At 34.7% G+C, this 16,138-nt stretch overlaps 1 long non-coding RNA gene across 1 annotated transcript in view; it reads left to right on the top strand.

Moving 5' to 3' along the window:
• The window catches only part of LOC122443368, a 331,554-nt gene that overhangs the window by 154,519 nt on the left and 160,897 nt on the right, over positions 1-16,138 (top strand). Inside the window, exon 2 of the long non-coding RNA XR_006269994.1 lies at positions 2,354-2,403. This is a non-coding gene — a long non-coding RNA (uncharacterized LOC122443368). The remainder of the gene's footprint in view (positions 1-2,353; positions 2,404-16,138) is intronic.

The following is a 16,138-nucleotide window of genomic DNA, read 5'->3' as shown; positions in this document are numbered from 1 at the left end:
TTCATCATCAACTATTAACCTTTTCAAAGAACTTGGGGAAAGGTGCAGGCCCTTGCTGCTTCATAATTCTTATAGGACCTGAATATATGTTCTGATCTGTGGCTGTATTCTGAGATAATGAAGGGATTGCTATCTCTGCCTTTTGCTCCCCTACTAAGCATTGATTAAGGCAGCAAACACTGGTTCCTTGTACCTGGACAAGTATGTCCTTTATTCTACATGAGCTCTTCATTGGAAGAAGTTTATATATTCTTGGTCAGCTCAGTCACTTTCCAAGTATTCATATAGGTGCTCACAAGACATTTCTCCCAGGGAATCTCTGTGGCCATCTATACTTTTTACTACCGGAATACCATTTTCTGATTGAAGTTCTCCTCTGTGTTTGTGGCTCATTTTGCTAGACATGTGCCTTTGTGGATTACCTGTGTAACTCTTCTTTAAAGTGTCTCTTCCCTGATAGCTTTGTTCTTTTCACTGTGGGAACTCTATTTATAGTGACTCTGGATGAGGTGTTTCTACTCCTCATTCTTGGTGCTAGTATCAGCCACCAATCTGATCCTCATATTATTTTCTGTTACTTACAACAATAAACCTTAAATAACTCAGGTACACACATGTCTTCATTCTCTTTACTTCCTTAAAAACATGGCCAAAATTTAAAATTACACTTAAACTGAGGTAGTGAAATTTTGGATCTTTGGCTTATTCTATTTACTTCAAGATTTGAATTGTTTCATAGTGATGATAGTTTTAAAAAATATAATTTTTTCCCAAATAGTTTTAAAGATTAAAAATGAAGAAACATGCAGAATTCCTATGAACAAATTTGTCAAGCTCTTGTATGGGTATGCTATTATTGACTCAGGCAAAGCAACAATGCCATGAAAGTTTAAGCTTTCAGTAACCCACATTGCCATGTGGTTCCCTGTGTGTGAATACTCTTCTTCCCCAAAACACAACTCTTGGTCCCTACAAAACAGGCATTTTATTAATTTTGATCTCAAAATGGTCTTTCTTGCTCAATAACTTCTAATCCTCCAACTCAATTCTAATTCTCTTCTCTACTTCTCTCTAAATAATTCATATTATTTCTATTTTTTAATATTTCCTACCACCAGAATATAACTTCCATGAAGGCATACAATACATCCAGTACCTATAAGGGTGCCTACAACATAGTGAGCACTAAGTAAATGCTTGCTAAATGGATAGATAAGCAAGAGAATTGATGTCAGGTAATATGCTTTTGGGGCTTCCCAGGTGGTGCTAGTGGTAAAGAATCTACCTGCCGATGCAGGAGATGCAGTTTTGATGCCTGGGTTGGGAAGATCCCCTGGAGTAGGAAATGGCAACCCACTCCAGTATTCTTGCCTGGAAAATCCCATGGACAGAGGAGCCTGGCAGGCTACAGTGCATGGGATCACAAAGAGTTGGACACGACTGAGTGACTGAGCACACACATGCACAAATATGCCCTTACACCCTTAGGGTGTCTTGATGTATGAGAGCTGGGCCCTTAGAGGGTCTCTTTTCTTGATATCTTTCGCACTGGATGCTCTACAAATTCTTGACACCTAGATTCAAACTGATGAACCTATTTATAGCTAAAATACATAGGAGCATCTATTAAGATTTACTACCAACAGGAGTAGAAATTGTGAATTACCACAATGATCCAAGATCATCTATATCCTGAATATTGTGGACCCTGGGTCAATGTAAAGGATGTTAGGATTTTTTATTCCTCATAGCCACTCCACTGTGAGTTAGCTGAAAGAAATTGGAATTTCCTCAAGATCTATAATAACCAGAAGAAAAGTAAATAAGTTTGATGTTCCTTACACACCTCATTGGTGAGAGCCAATACCAGAAAGGAAGGGAAAGAAATGGTAAGCACTCAAAACACTCACTGAAGTAGTAAGCTGGCCTTCAGATAGCAGAGAAAGATGAAGAGCATTGTGATAAGGAGCTGCTTCAGAAGGCCATGTTTCTGATTCATTTTCATACTTTGAATGCACCTTTTAAACAAGGATTTAAGAAGGTGTCTCTACTGAATACGTGTGGAGAAAGCTGCCTCTGCTCTATAACGAGTTTCTTTCATTGTAGAGTGATACTTCACATGAGTTATCCCAACTTGTGTTAAAATTATAGAAGAGATGCATGTCCGGCCAGAGCAAATGTAAATGGCTGTACCACTCCAGCGCCGTCATGTGATGATGTGTTATGTCTTAAAATGAAAAGAAGGATATTTTAACTCAACTATTAAAACAAGAAGTGGAAAAGTAAAAGACAACTTGGTATATTGTCAGTTATGTTTTCCTCCATCTTAGAAAAAAATATGTTTTCTTTTCAGTTTTGCTCAAGAAATACTGTGGACCCTCAATGACCCAGAAGCCTACCACAGTAAGTGCATTTCTTTGTCTATAAACTTGAGATCAAGAACAAATAAAGTCTCCAATGTTTAAAAGCAATGAACAGACAGCTTTACATTGGAAGCATATTGTGTTATTTGGATAAGGCAAGGGAAAATGGAAAAGTAAGAAGCTGTGAACAAGGTCTGGAAAGACATTTTCTCTACCTGGCCTACATAATTTTTATAGAGATTATTCATTTGCCATTAGCAGGCATTTTGTTTCCTCAGCATCATGATTTGGCCTACGTCTTTTTTTTTTCTTTTTGTAAAAGTAAGAGTTGAATTTTAGTTGAATTTCAATGTGTTCTAACCTGTGCAGATTCCCTTCCACCCCAAAAACTATTTTTAAGTACCTGTATGGATACTATAGCCTCTTAAACTACAAGCCCCACAGATGGGGAATTGAGTCCAATGGAAAACTGAGATTCCTACTACCACTTTAGCCCCATCCTTTTGTGTTTTAATAGTTAATATTAAAGCATCCTTTGTGTTTTAATAGTTAATATTCTACCTTTATAAATCATTCCTGGAATTTGTGAGATTGTTTCCCATTTTGACATGAATCCACTTGGAATTGCCAAAAGATGGACATTTTATTGGACATCTACAATTTTGCATAAATTAGATTCTTGTTCCTCTTTCCTTTTCTCTCCTCTGCTCTCTTCCTCCCACTGTTAGTCACTCTCTTTTTCTCCTCTTCTTCTTTCTATTTTCTTTTCTTGGCCTACCTATTGCTTTCAGAATGGGAAAAGCACAAAGGCCCTCACTCTTTTTGCAAATATTTATCTCTCTGGTCAAAAGAACCCTGAATCTAAAGTCTGTTTACTTTTAACCAAGTGTGCAATTTTTTTCTCCTAAGAGATTGTGTGTTCCATTAGTAGATTCAAGGCTAGATGCCAACTGATGGGTCTTAATTCTCTCTCAATAAGCTTGATTACTGGTTCTGCCTCTTTGTTTTCTCTTTGGAGAAATGAAGAAACTACCAGTCATGTGTAAGATGCAGTTGTCTTTCACCTGCAGTTGATCAACTCTGTGCTTATCTCCAGGAATCCCTGGAAGTCTGGTACCGACATTTGATAAGAATGAAGATGTGTTAGTTATTGATAAAGGGCAGTTTACAGTTTGAATCTCTCATACAGGTGCCTAGTGCCAAATTCTCTACATTATTTGGAGATGAATTGATGGCTTATGCTTGGTTCAATCTACAGAGCCTGGTCTTAGCTATGTAGTCAGTAGGGTGTAAAAAAAAAATACTGTTGTAAAGTTTTGAGTGAGCAACTCTGAAAACAAGAAGCCTTAGATATGTCTTGTTGGCTTATAATCTAAAGACAGAAGACATCTGCAATTGAGAAAGGAATTGCAGATGTTCTGCAGTGGGCTGAACCTGGAAATGTTAGACCGTCTATGGTGGTACAGTATTTTTCCTGCTGTACTGTGCTCTTTGCTTTTCTTAAAGCTTTTTGTCAGTACATCCTATGGAGGCTTGTGAGTCCTCTCAATCATCTGGCCCTTTGTAATGGATGCAATTGATCTTTTTTCATATATAATTGAGAGGTCACTTCAGATAATATATTATTACTTTCATTTTCTTCCTTGCACTAACTCTGACTAGAGTAAAGAAGCATTCATTTGTAAAATGAAACACAGAATAGTAATAAAAGATTTGTTCCTATTTCTAAAGCCTTTCAGGATGTGAACATTTTAGAGAAATGTCAGATTATAACATAAGGGGGTGGGACTCCAAGGAATTTTGGAGGAAAAATCACTGGGAAGTGGTGTTTGACATCTATTTCAATTCAGTGTAACAGATTTTAGGGCTGTATCTCATTGGATTAGTGGAAGTTTATTTAATGTCATATTATTATCTTCTCCAAAAATATGCAAATAAGACCTTTTAAAAGAATTAGCCAGTAGGTGTTCCCAACTTACAGACAATAACTGAAGATCACATTTTAGGGATGGTGAATTTAGAGTCTGTAAGTGCCTATTTGACTTTGGTTCACTAAAATTTTGCAATAAACTTAAGAAAAATATACCATTTAAGGCAGGCTTACTTATAGTTATTTTAGAAGCATTTCTATTACATTTCAAAATAATGCTTAATTTTATTGTTTATTCCCATGGTATCCGCAGAATTTTTGTTAGATGTCCTTAAAAAACTGAAAGATGTGTATTAGCATCTGAAAGCCTCAATAATATTTATAAGATGAATATTGAAAGATATTCCTTGAATTGGTGATTACACTGAATAGAAGGTAACCTTATGACTTTCACCTCAATTATCAAACTTCACTGTAATTTTTAAAAATGCCTATATATAATACATTTTTGTAACACACACATATTAGTTTCTTAGTGCTGTGTTTACAAGCTAGACAACAAATGGAGAAATACTAAAAAGGTGTTTACCACTTCTTCCATATATTTTAAATTATAATCATGAATGTCTTTTGGAAAACCTGTATCATATACATTCACATTAAAGCTGAGTCAATATCATTTCATTTAGGAAACATCTGTAGCACCCACGTTTCAGGACACAAAGGTTTTAACATATCTTTTTCAGTTTACACTGCCTTCTCAACCCATTTTCCATCCCTAAGATTGCCAGAATAGAAATGTCTGTATTTTTCTTTTGGTAAGAACTTTGTCATACCCTATTTTCTGAATAATACTGCAGAATTTTCAAAGTGTTATTCAGCTATGCTTCCCTGATCTCTCCAGCTAAACTGTATTTAAGAAGAATTGAATTGATTTTTTTTTTCCCTTTGAAATCAACTTTACATTTAAATATACTCAAAAGAAATTAAAAAACAGAGAGACTCAGCTGTGACAACCCAGTTTCGGATAATAAACAGGCTTTACTCTTTCCCTAAGTGAGCATCTCAGATGTAGTTTGACTGATTTATCACTAGAAAAAAAACAAAATGGAAAAAAAATTTTCTCACCTTCATTCAGTTTAGTTCAGTCACTCAGTCGCGTCCGACTCTTTGCGATCCCATGAACCGCAGCACGCCAGGCATCCCTGTCCATCACCAACTCCCAGAGTCCACCCAAACCCATGTCCATCGAGTCGATGATGCCATGCAACAATCTCATCCTCTGTCGTCCCCTTCTCCTCCCACCCCCAATCCTTCCAAGCATCAGGGTCTTTTCAAATGAGTCAGTTCTTCGCATCAGGTGGCCAAAGGATTGGAGTTTCAGCTTCAGCATCAGTCCTTCCAATGAACACCCAGGACTGATCTCCTTTAGGATGGACTGCTTGGATCTCCTTGCAGTCCAACGGACTATCAAGAGTCTTCTCCAAGACCACAGTTCAAGAGCATCATTTCTTCAGCACTCAGCTTTCTCTATAGCCCAACTCTCACATTCATACATGACCACTGGAAAAACCATAGCCTTGACTAGACGGACCTTTGTCAGCAAAGTAATGTCTCTGATTTTTAATATGCTGTCTAGGTTGGTCATAATTTTCCTTCCAAGGAGTAAGCGTCTTTTAATTTCATTGCTGCAATCACCATCTGCACAATCATCACAATCACCACAATTATCACCTTCGTTAGATTCTTGTTTTTGCCAAACTTGGATGTGAATGTCAAATACATTCAAGGATAAGATTTATTTATCATTGTAAATTGGTGATATCTAATGAGAATACACAGGCTTCCCTTGTGGCTCAGCTGGTAAAGAATTCACCTGGAATGAGGGAGACCTGGGTTCGATCCCTGGGTTGGGAAGATCCCCTGAGGAAGGGAAAGGTTATCCACTCTGGTATTCTGGCCTGGAAAATTCCATGGACTGTATAGCCATGGGGTCACAAAGAGTCGGACACGACTGAGCAACTTTCACTTTCATAATGAGAATAGGAGCAAATGTTTCCCTTTAAAATAGAAGGAATTGTAGTCAGTATATTTTTTATTTCTTCCTTCCTTCCTTTCTTTATTTTTTCTCTCTTTTGCTTTGTTGGGCCTTAGCTGTGATATGTGGGATATTATCACATGGGATCCTTTGTTACCATGCACGGATTCTCTAGTTGTGGCACAGGGGCTCAAGAGCATGCAAGTTCAGTAGTTGTGCCCACAGCTCTTTAATTGTGTCTCATGGGCTCTAGAGCACTTCGTTGCTCCACAGCATGTGAAATATTAGTTCCCTGACCAGGGATCGGACCTGCACCCCTTAACCACTGAACCACCAAGGAAATCTCTGTCAATACGTGTTTTAGAAGCTTGAAGTAAACAAAGACTGAGGCGGGAAAGACCAGATGTTGGACACTGTAACCTAAGCAACAAAGAATAAAAGTATTCCTCTTATCTAATTAAAAAATAAACAGAAAGGAAAGCCTGAAAATAATCTAAAAGCCATGATTTTTTTTTAAACAAAGCTAACCAATCTAGTATTTTTTACTTCAACTATAAATAGTCAAGCTAAAAGGGATATGTCATACACAGACATTAGTATTTGAGATCTCTAATATCCTGAACATGAAAAGTGATATAAATTTTAATAGTTTGCTCAATATATTGTTGAATTTTAGTTGAGTGTGTGTGGATTTGATGACTTTCAAAGTCCTTCCAGCTCCATGAGTTGCTGAGTCTCTCAAGGATTGCCTTCCTCTGTTTGACATGATTATCCCTGCAAAACATCCTTTCATCATATATAATAAGAACAGGCTTAAAAAAAATGAGATGGAGATAGGAATATTTAATCTAATTTCATTTTAGAGATTAGAAAAGAAGCACTAAGTTTTTGTAGTGTTTGTTTTTTTCCTCCATAAAACAGTAACTTTATTTTTAAGATAAAACCCATCATTAGATATCTTGTTTTTACATCTCAGTGGTTTTGTGTTGCTTTGAGCAATGTGCAGTATGTTCTCCTTTCCCTGAGGTTGTCTGATATAAGTGAATTTGTGGTGGCATAAATATATTAAAGGGGACCATGTTGCACTGTTAAAAAAATCACTAACATCAACACTTCCCTGTAAAGAGAGGGTAAATAAAAGAGAAGTTTATCTTATGTTAGGTATACATTGTCATCTTTACACAAACCACTGCATGAAATACTAAGCATAAGCATTTTTCCGATAGCCGTGTTTAATAGAAATATAACACAGAGAAAGCAAATAATGGATGAATTTTAGGTGTTTGATACACATAGACATATAGAAATATATAAAATCATTACATATTTTCAAAGAAAGAACAAGATCCTTGAGGTCTAGTGCTTTTTAATTTAACTTTAGAATACCCACCACCACATGATTTAAAAATGATAATTTCCCATGTTTATTTCTGATATACAAAATTCATGTTGAAGATACTCACATTAGTAAGTCAGACAAAGGAAGATATCTGGAATTGCTCATGTTTCACCTATGATAATGATATTGTTGCCAACTATCCCCTTAAAAATTTCCCTCAATAGATCTATACAAATAATCAAGGGCTAAAACTTTCTATCAGGATTCTTTGATGTATAATACTGAAACCAAAAATGTCTTTATAATATAAAATATATTCAATAGCATAAAAGCTAAGCTGGACACTATCAGCTTAGTTTTTATGTTACTAAAAGCTAAAGATTATTCTGTATCTCAGAATAATAATAGCACAAATATCAAATAATATGGTAAAAACAATAGGAAAGATACACATAGGATTTTCTCTGTGTCAGTTACTACTGATTATAATATCAGATGTATTTATTTAAACTAATTTTTGAGGTAAAATTATTTCATCCACCATCAAGATGAGAAAATGAAGCCACAGATATTAACCAACTGGTTAAGGTTACCCACTGAGAATTTGGTAGAACTAGGAATTAAAATGAAATAAAAATAAAACTTAAAAGGTTCTGAGCTACAGAGCTACTCTGCTGTACCGTATTTCTAATGAAATAAGCATAATTTTTGAAGGCATAAGCATCATTTCTAATTTTTTTTGCAGTTAATTTGCCCTTAGTAATACATTTATAATCTTGGAATATTTTACTTCATTAATTAGTTTTCTATTGGGCTGTAACAAATTTTTTATATGTATTTATATTTATATATTTATATTTATTATATTTATATTTATAAATAGATTTTATTTTTATTTTATATTATATTTTATTTATATAATATAATATAATATATATTAAATAATAATATATATAAAATAAATAAAATAAAATAAAATAAATAATATATTATAAAAATGTAATATTATATTATATAATAATTATATAATTATATCATATTTATATTCATATTTAAAACCTTATTTCTGGAGCCCAGAAGTCTGATATAGTCTCACTGAGCTAAAATCCAACTGGCAGGGCTGCATTCCTTTCTAGAGGCTCTAGGAGAGAATTCACGTTTTGTCTTTTCCAGCTTCTAGAGGCTGCTCTTGGTTCTTGATGTAGCTCCTTTTCATCTTCAAAGCCAGCAATGGCCAGTTGAGTTTTTCTCTTGATGCTGTCTCTCAAATTCAATTCTCCTACCTCCCTCTTCTCCATTTATGAACCCTTGTGATTACACTAGACCCACCAGATAATCCACGATCATCTCTTTAAGATCAGCAGATTAGCAACCATGATTTCATCTGCAACTCAAATTCCTCCTTGCCATATAATATAACATATTCCCAGGTTCAAAAGACTAGAACCTATATATCTCTGTGTGTTAGTGGCTCAGTCGTAACCAACTCTTTACAGCCCCATGGACTGTAGCCTGCTAGGATCCTCTGTCCGTGGAATTCTCCAGGCAGGAATACTGGAGTGGGTTGCCATGCCCTTCTCCAGGGGATCTCCCTGACCCAGGGATTGAACCTGGGTCTCCTGCATTGCAGACAGATTCTTTACTATTTGAGCTATAGATATCTTTGGGAGATCATTATTCTTACATACCCCACTCCTTATGTACTATATGGGTATTTTATACCTGTATGTGTGTGTGTACGTGTGTGTGCAAAATATCATCACAATATTATGGGAAATTTAATTATCTATTTAATTGACTGTACCTTAGACATTTTTGTTCATTAGTCTAAAATTTAGAAAGTGTTACCTTATTGCCATTGATGAGTTAATTTTTGTTTGTCTTTGGAAATTCCCATTTGGTCAATAAATTAAAGTGAGACAGTGTGAGGACTGCAATTAAGGCTTCCTACAGGATTGGGAAAGTAATAGTTGACATGGACCACCTTTCTAAATATCTGCAGGTTGCAGTTTGCAGCCAGTAGAGGCTTAGCTACTCTTTGGAACCATACTGGTAACAATTTTGTCAGTCTGTGAAAATATCTGTTTGAAACCTTTGATAATGTCTGTTATTATCCGGGGTCATTTGCTTATATTCACTTTGCTGTTTTAACTTGTTTCATGAAAAGCAAAGGGAAATTAAAAGAGAAAATTTTGTGCTAAATTTATTTAAACAACCACATATGCTTGTTTTGTTGTCAAAGTATTGGATTTAAACATGAGAAACAGCACTCATTTTATTGGTATATTTTGTATATAATATTTAAAAATGTAAGAAACTACTCCTAAATGTTTATAGAGTAACTTGAATCATGCTAAACTGTTTGCTCTGTTTTAAATCATACCTTATAATTCAGAGTTTACATAGTCCAATAATTCTCAGCAGTAAGAGAATATTTATTACAAAGCTAGAAAATCTTCTTTTCACTGTATAAACATTCCTGAGGGTACTTTTCTTTAGGATTCAAGTCGTTTCTTGGAAATAATAACCTAGAAATGCAGGGCTGAAGACTGAAATATACAAGCAATGTCTATATGCAAACAAACATGGCGCATAAAATAATCACTATGAACATCTGTGTGTATGACTCACATAATGATTCTATGGAAAAGTACTAAAAGGAGTTGTAGCAATAATTTAGCCTGAGTCCATGAATTAAGAAGCACATAAATGCAAGAAACATTTTTTCTCAACTTAAAAAAACTACTCCCTCTTAAGAAACCTTTCTAAACATACTCTTGTTGTTCACACCTTTCCGTCTATGGAATTTTAATACCATAGGTTTACTGTGTGTCTGTTTATATATGATGCCCCTTCAGAGAACCACAAACTATTATATCTAAGATGCCACCTCCCAAAGAAACAATTGGCCACATATTCAAGACAAAATCATCTGCATTGAAAATGCATAACTGAATGGCAGCAAGGAAGCTCACCAGGTTGTTATTCAAAACTCTGCATTTTACTGACAGGAAGCTGAGACACAGAGAAGGAAATTGATTTGTCTAAAATAGTGCATACTTAATTGGTGTTAAAACAAAAGAAGTATAAGGCTTAGAACTTGGTCAATTTGTTTTTCTATATACCTGATATTGACCAAAACAAGAACCACTGGGAAGAAAAAACCCACAGTACCTGCATGGTGACTAAGTGATGTAACTGTTGGACCCTCAAATTACATCTTAGTCTGATATTTTAATATAAACAGAATGTAACATTATTTGAAAGTTCAAAAGCTATGCATTACTTATATGATAATTTATAATAGAAAAAAATCCTATGAGAAGAGTTCCGCAACGGAGACTTAGACATTGCAATACAAGGCAAGGCTTGTTTAAAGGTCAATCACTGGTATACTTTTGGTATTTTCCTTGGGTTAGAGCTTGTTCAACAAAGTAAGGAGTTCACAACTGTCAGATGCTGGCATTTCAAAGAGTAAAAGGTGGCTTCATGAAATAAGACAAAAATCTTTTTGTACAATATTGTATCAAATATCACCTAGAAAAGAGTGTTAAAATTTTTATTTCTGTTTATAAAAATTTGTCTCCTTTATTAGAGTAACACAAATAAAAATAATAGTCATGATTAGAAAGTAAAACTGCCATCAAGTCCTGGTAAGTAAGTAAGTAAGTAAAGTCGTTCAGTCATGTTCGACTTTTTGAGACCCCATGGATGGTAGCCTACCAGGCTCTTCTCTCCATGGGATTTTCCAGGCAAGAGTACTGGAGTGGGTTGCTGTTTCCTTCTCTATAAGTCCTGGTAGTCCTGATCTAAATGATTACAAAGATTTAGTAGAATATTGTTGTAAAGTTCAGAGCACTGAACAATGTACTGTAATTAAATTCCACCATTTAGAGAGAGAAAAAACAAGCCATGTTCCTTGGTCATAGGGAGATATGGTTTCTGACAGGTAACTACATATATTCCTAGTTGGAAGCACTAGACCTCTAATTAAAACTAGCAGGAGTCTCTTGGTCCAATAAATAATTTTTAAATTGCTTCAGTCTACATGATTGACTTTTAATGCATTCCCAGAAGTATTAGAAATACCTGTTGTAAAGTAATACAAAGAATGTGAAACTCACAGGGAAAACATAATAGTTATAGTAGAGGGAGATATATAACTAATATAACTAAAGCATGTATTTTAACTTTGAAGACATGAATAAGTAGTTATGTCCTTGTCTTGGCCCATGTGTTTGAACATGATAACATTTATTTCCCTTGAAATCATGCTTTATCCCACTCAGCTACCCTAAATTTTTCTCAAGGTCAGTAAACTCAGGCAAACTGCTCTTCAATTTCATTCATACAGATTTCCTAGGACCTTGTCACTTTTTTATTAGCCTTACTCCCAAATCAATTTTGAATTTTGCCTGGTCCCTGACTCCTGGTTTATATTCCATTGTGATTTTCCTCTACCCTTCACACGCTGCATCCTTAAACCTAGTAAATTTTTGTCTTAATATTTTATTCCTATATATCAACTAGAACATAACACCTAATTCTCAGATCCTGGCATCATATCTCCCAAGCAGACATCATTGGCTGGTGCCCTAGCTGAGAGTGCTCTATAGAAATCAGATAATTTGTTTTATCCTGTTTTCTTTTATTCATCACAAAAATATCTGTTGAACATTTCAATAGTCAGGGAACTCTGCTAGGCTTGGAGACACAGTGGTGAAGAGAAATGATTGCTTTTTAATTCATGGATATTCCATTCTATTTAAGGAGACAAATCTAAAAAATAATAGCCTAACTGCACGATTAATGATTCCATTATAATTTTGATAAATACTACAAATAAGCTCACAGAGCATTTGTAACTAGAAACTTGTCTATGCTGATAAGTCAGGGAAGATGTCACTGTATAAATGATGTTTCATCTGAGGCTCAAAAAATGTAGTTTTCTTTTCAAAGAATAAGGAGAGAAACAAGAGTGAGTGTAAAGCACAAAGGACCTACAACAACTAGGAGGTTCATTAGTGGAAGTGTAAAACCAGTGTGGTAGAAAGTAAGGGATGATTCAAGGTGAATAAATGTATTAGTCTGGGAGATAGATGCCAGATTATGTAGGACAATTCTAAGCATTTTCAATTTTACCAGAGGGTCTCTCTCCCGGATGGTGGGGATGGCTGCGTAGAGGCCTCTCTCTGTCTCTTGCTTGTTTTGTGAGCAGTCAAATCAGGTTCTTTGGGAATGACATGAATATTTAATGGAAGTCAAATGGAGGATAGCATTGTTCCATGGGGTTTGAAGGCCTGTCTTTTGAAAAACTCCCTTCTAGGTGGGGGGCCACCACTTTCATGCATCTTAAAGATTTTCCACTATTTCCTGGCCACCATTGTTTATAATGATAGTGACTTCTCAAATATTTGTTTCCATGTATGTATTGTGTCATTTTTCTCGGGCCACTCTCAAGATTTTTTCTTTACATTTGATTTTCAGCAGTTTGACTATAATATACCTCTGTATGGTTTACTTTCATCTGTGTGCTGAGTGGGGTTCACTAAGACTCGTAAGGGCTTCCCTTCTGGATCAGTGATAAAGAATCTGCCTGCCAATGCAGAAGATGTGGGTTTGATCCCTGGGTTGGAAGATACCCTGGAAAAGGAAATGGCAACACAGTTCAGTATTCTTGCCTGGAAAATTCCATGTACAGAGGAACCTGGGGGGCTACAGTCCATGGGGTGTCAGAGTTGGACACAACGCAACTGAACAACAACAATTTTATCATGAGAGTTTTGAGAAGGTATGAATGTCTATAAGGTTGTGAAATGACTTGATTATATTTAGGTTTTATAGACTATGGATAATGAATTGAGAGTTGTAAAAAGCAGCTGGTTAAAATCAGATCAAAGGATACAATCAGCAATGAAAAGGCAATATAAGGGCTAGGAGAAAGTTTTTGCAAATCTTTATCTATAAAGAGTTAATATCTGGAACTTCTATAACTCAAGAAAAAAGTGAAATGAAATAATCCTATTAAGAAATGAACAAAGAAATAGACAATTCTCCAAAGATGGTACACAAATGAAAAAAGTACATGAAAATGTGGTTGCCATCATTAATCATCAGAGAAATATAAGTCAGCACCACTATGAGATACCACTTCCCTCCCATTAGGATGGCTACTATTAAAAGTAAATGAAAATAGGTCCTGGTGAGGATATAGAGAAATTTAAATACTTGTGGTCTATTGGTGGGAATGAATGCCAAATCATGCAACTGCTATGGAAAACAGTATGGAGGCTCTTAAAAAAAAAAAAACAAAAAACCGCAATGTGATCCAGCAATCCTCCTGCTGGGTATAAATACAAAATGATCTAAGGCAGGTCTTGAAGAGATATTTGTATTCCCACGTTCGTAGCAGCACTGTTCATAATAAGATGTTGAAACAACACAAATGTCCATTAATGATGAATGAATAAATAAAATGTAGTATATACATGCAATTGATTATTCAGTTTTAGGAAGGAAGAAATCCTGTCACATGCTTCAACATTGATGAACCTGAAGGACATTAGACTAAGTGAAATATGCCAGTCACAAAAGACAAATACTATCTGATTCCATCTATATGAGGTATACAAAGTGGTCAAACGCATAGAAACAGAAAATAAAATGGTAGTTACTAGGGGCTCAGGGGAATGAGGAAAAAGGGATTTGTTGTTTAAGGCCTATAGAGTTTCACATTGCAAGTTGAAAAAGTTCTGGAGATCTGTTTTGTATCACTGTGAATGTAGGTAACACTATTGAAATGTACACTTAAAAATGGTTAAGATGATAAACTTTATGTTATGGTTTTTTTTAACCATTATAAAAAGTTATTTTTTTTCCATTTATTTTTATTAGTTGGAGGCTAATTACAATATTGTTATTTAGGAGCTATTACTACATTTCAATAAAAAAGTGAATGATAGTTTGGATTACAATTATAGCAAATGGAGATCAAGAAAAAAGATAAATTTAATGGGTATTTAGAAAGCAATATTAGATTAAGTATATAGAATAAGGAAGAGGAAGTAGCCTAAACAATTATTGAGATTTTTTTAAATTATAAAACTATATCTGTGTTGTATTCTGTTTGAGATACAGACAGTAGGGAAAGTCATGGAAATAGATGAGAGCATGAAAGATGTAAGGTGAAAGTAGATAAAGAAGAAAAATATAGAGAATATACAGCTTAACCTAACTATCTCCAGAGTTTATAGGTCAAATCAAGGAAAATGACTTAACAAAAAAGGTTGAGAAGTGGAATTTTAGTAGGTGTACACTAAATCAATTAACCATTCAAACTTGTATTTACTTATTCTTTCTTTTAACCTATTAATATAACAAAATGAGATTACATAAGAAAGAATCCCCCAAAAATCTAATCTCACAACCTGTGATAATCAAATAAAAACTACACAGTTTCAACTAATGCTTTCTTTGTTTTGATTTATATAAAATATGTTGATATACAGATTAGGATGAAGTTCTAAAGCAAGCAACTAATTTTCAACTTTATAATCATATGCAAATCCACATATATTTTAAATCCATCTGTATATTTTTAATTTTTAAAAATTTGAAGAAACAAAAGTTAAACCCTTTTCCACACTAGAATTAGAAACTTCAGCCATGATGAATGTAAAAACAAAAGATAACAACAAAACATCCTTATTTACAGTGCGCACAAAAAACTTTGTTATCTGGCCAAAAATGCTTATCTTCATTCTTCTTTCAACAACTGAGAAAAATTGGATCTTATATTTGTATTTACAATAGATGGCATATTAAATATGCTTGGGTTTCAAATTTTTAATTTAGGTCAGAAAGAGTAAGGTTATGTAAAGGTTATTGGAATGAATACAAATACCTTTTAAAGATGCATTAGATTAACTAATTGTGTGTATTTACCATACATCAACTTATTGTGTAGATTTACCACTGAGTTCAGAATATTTTGTTACACTATAACTGATTGGCTTCCCTGATGACTCAACAGGTAATGTAGGAGACTAGATACAGGAGATGCGGGTTCGGTCCCTTGGTCAGGAAGATCCCCTGGAGAAGGAAATGGCAACACACTCCAGTATTCTTGCCTGGAGAATCCCATGGACTGAGGAGCCTGGCAGGCTACAGTCCATGGGACTGCAAAGAGTCAGACATGACTGAATGACTAAGTACACAAAAAACTGAATTTGAGAATACTAACCATTATGTGCATAGTTCATGGACAACTTTCAAAACGTGATCCTTTCTTACCATCTGAGCACACTAAAAACATTGAAAATAGCCCCTAATTCTTAAGACTAATTATTTTATTATAGATACATTGATGAATTAATGTCCAACTCACTCTTTCTTACAAGGAGATTAGACTAGGATGTAGTCAAATATATATTCACTGTACTGCTAATCACATTATAGATGACATCTTATTGAACATAGATAGAGATTGTAATAATAAAATTTAGGTCTAGCCTTGAATTTCTGCCTTA

Source organism: Cervus canadensis, chromosome 6, assembly GCF_019320065.1.
Source record: "Cervus canadensis isolate Bull #8, Minnesota chromosome 6, ASM1932006v1, whole genome shotgun sequence".
Lineage (NCBI taxonomy): Eukaryota > Metazoa > Chordata > Mammalia > Artiodactyla > Cervidae > Cervus > Cervus canadensis.
The sequence above is the reverse complement of the archived record's forward strand: the minus strand, read 5'-3'. Positions and strand labels throughout refer to the sequence as shown.